Source organism: Mandrillus leucophaeus, unplaced genomic scaffold (assembly GCF_000951045.1).
Source record: "Mandrillus leucophaeus isolate KB7577 unplaced genomic scaffold, Mleu.le_1.0 Scaffold1597, whole genome shotgun sequence".
Lineage (NCBI taxonomy): Eukaryota > Metazoa > Chordata > Mammalia > Primates > Cercopithecidae > Mandrillus > Mandrillus leucophaeus.
In genome coordinates, this window is record NW_012101584.1 from 3,368 (window position 1) to 6,734 (window position 3,367).

Below are 3,367 nucleotides of genomic sequence, written 5' to 3' on the forward strand. Positions count from 1 at the left end.
CCTAATGACCTCATTTTAACTTGATTGGCTCTGTAAAGACTCTATATTTAAATAAGGTCACATTCTGAGGAACTGGAGGTTAGACTTCAACATATTTTTTTTGTTTGTTTGAGGAGGGACACAATTCAACCCATAATAAATGGTATGGTCCTGCCCTCTTCACCATCCTAGCCACCCTTATCAAATGATCCTCCTAGAGCATGGTGTCTCTGTGACTGAACAAGCCAGTTTAAGTGAAGTCCAACTCATGCAGAAGACAGTGGACTGATACCTCTTATCTTTACTGTGGACACTAAATATTCCTCAGTAGAGCCAAGAATGGCACAGACTTTTTCTCTTTATCAATTTATGGTCTTGAACTCCGGGCCTTTTGCACAGACTTTACTGTCAAGCCAGGTCACCCCCAAGCAAAATACATAATGTTGTATATTTTAATATAAACATATGATTTTACCTTTTACCTGACAAATTCCCTTTTATTACTACTTTTTAGTCTTTAGTTTTTAGTCCATCACTCTAGCCCCTTAATTATATGCAAATATTTTGTGTATAAAAGTATGTGTTTTCATCTCCTAATCAGAGAGTCTAGAGATTTGTAAATGTTGACTCTATGGTCTAACATCTAGTTACCATTGAGGCTTTGTATAACCTGAAGATTAGATAACCTAGAAATTTTGTGCTTATTTAAATTATTGATACAAATGTTGATTAGGATAGGTCCAAATCCAGAGTCAGGCAACATATCAGGAGATCTCCCCATAGATTGCCACTGATCCCTTGATCGGCAATTTTGAGGAGCAGTACAAATTCATCTTACTCTATTATTACCCATTTGTCACTGTATCCATCCCACAAACATCTATAAAGCATTTATATGTTCCAGTCACTGTGTTACCTGTTTTGGACCTCCTTATTGTAAAAGAAAACAAAAGTAGCATGGTAACTATGAACAAAATATTGTAAACTACAAGCAGGTAAGCAGCTTTTAATATGTGAGGAGAGGGTAAGATAAACAAAAACTAAGACTGGGGAGACTGTCAAGAGCCAGATCTTTGTTAGAATTACAGACAGCAAACTTGTCAAAAATAATCTACATTTCCTGCCTCATTATAGTCACCACATTATAGCTTCTTAATTGCTGACAAATTGTCCCTTGCCCCTTACAACTCTGCTGGATATGTATTATTGAAGAGTATAAAAATCTTCTTTCTTTCCTTGTATAATTTACAGCTAACCATATCCTTCAAATTCTCTCCCGTCTCCTTTCCTCTTAAACTGTAAACTATTTTGATTGTCTTCCCACTCCTTTGACCACATCACTCATGTTTGCCTTGTTGCCTGTTATTTCTCTTTACACCCATAAATATGAGTATTGATGAGTTCCATCCTCAATTTTCTTTAAAACTCATAATATTGTAAAATAAAATATAGTAGAAAACTTAAGAGTTCATCTTCTCCAATCTCCTTATAACAGGGAAGTAACTTTTCCACCTGTCATATAGAAGAAACTATTTCCTTTATCGCAGATTCTAAACTAAATTATGCTGCACAACTCTACTCCTTCTTTGTGAATGGATGTTAACCATTCAGATTCTCCAATTTACATACCTATATATATGAAAATTACTTTACGACCTTTATCTCTAACCTGTCTTTTCCAAGTACTACAGTTTCATATTTCTGTCCCATGGGAAGTTTTCATGTATTATCTTTTAACTCCCACATTTAGCAGTCCTCCTAAAAAAATCTATATCTCTGTTTACATAGGACTAACTAAATCTGCTAATTACTAGGGAACAAAGCTTCAAATTATTTTAACTTATTTTATTTTTTCTACTTTATGTATCTAGACATCATCGTTTCTTTATTTCACCTGAGGGTTCTTAACCTGAAATCAAAGAGCCCATGACCACAGAAAGGGAAATAGTAAGTATGTATTTTCACCGATCTTTAATCAAAATTTAGCATTTTCTTCAACAATGGATGTAGGCATCATCTCTTTAATGCTTCCAATATACATTTAGTCAACAAAACCTGACAATTTTTTCCTCAAGATATTGGCAAAAGACAACTTAAGGTCTTCAGAATACATTGACTAAAGTATTTTTAATGTTCCAAATATTGAAGAATATTCCATTCCCCTCAAAACAGTCTTAGGGAAGTATACATATGGTAGGAATCCCTCCTGCCCTTGATAACACCATCAATAGCAATGAAAACAAGAAGAAAAAACCACATTATCAAGCATCCATGTGCCAAATGTTGTGCTAAACACTTTACTTGTATTATTTCATTTAATTATCCAAACAGTGTATAAATTAGTTGCTAAAATGATTCTAATTTCAAAAATAAAGAAATAAATTCAGAGAGATAAAATAGTTTAGGAAAGTGAATTGCCTAAGATCACACAGGTTTTTTCTTTTTCTGAACAGATAAGTATTTTTGATCTTTGTCATTTCTAAAACATAAATTTTGGACATTTAAAAGTGGTAACAGTTAATATACCTGTGGATAATATCACAGTAAAAATTATATAAACAAATCAGTGATAGTTTTTCATGAATGATCTAATGTTCTGGCAGTATTCTCCTATATATATATATATATATATATATATATGGAGAGATGTATAATATGTTAGCTTATGTTCCTCTTCACAAAAATTGGATCATTTTTTGTACAAAGTGGCAGGCTACATCTTAAGTACATCATGGATGATTTACTAAGTCACAAATTGTATTTCTTAGGCTAGTTTGATTGTTGTCATAAATAGAAAGCAGTGGGTATTGACAAATTATCTTCTGGGCACTTTGTAGAAGGTCAGAAATAAAACAAATCAGGGTACAATGAAAATACTGTTAAAAAACACAGTCATACAGACTCAGGTGGGAATATTTGTTACAACTGAAAATTGTTAGTATGAGAATTTTCATCCAGTTTCAGGATGTCACACAAAGCAGAAAGCAACATCAAAATGCAAAGCACCAAGAAAATAAGGCTTTACAAAGGATCGTAAGTGCTTGAGCTGTGATCACATAGGTTTATAGGTTACAGAGCTTGGAACTGATTTTTGTGCCACTCTCTGGTTGTCTTCAGGTAACTTTTTAAAAATATATTTTTTAACGTGATAAAATATATGTAACATAAAATTTATCATTTTAAGACTTCGATTCTGTGGCCCATTAAGTACATTCACACTGTTGTGCAGCCATCACCATCATCCATCTCCAGAACCTTTTCATCTTTCCTGACTGAAACTCTATACCTGTTCAACACTACTCTTTTATAGAGACAGAAAATAGAATGGTGGTTGCCAGAGGATAGAGTGAAGGTAGAATGGGGAGTTCACATAAGATAAAATGATATT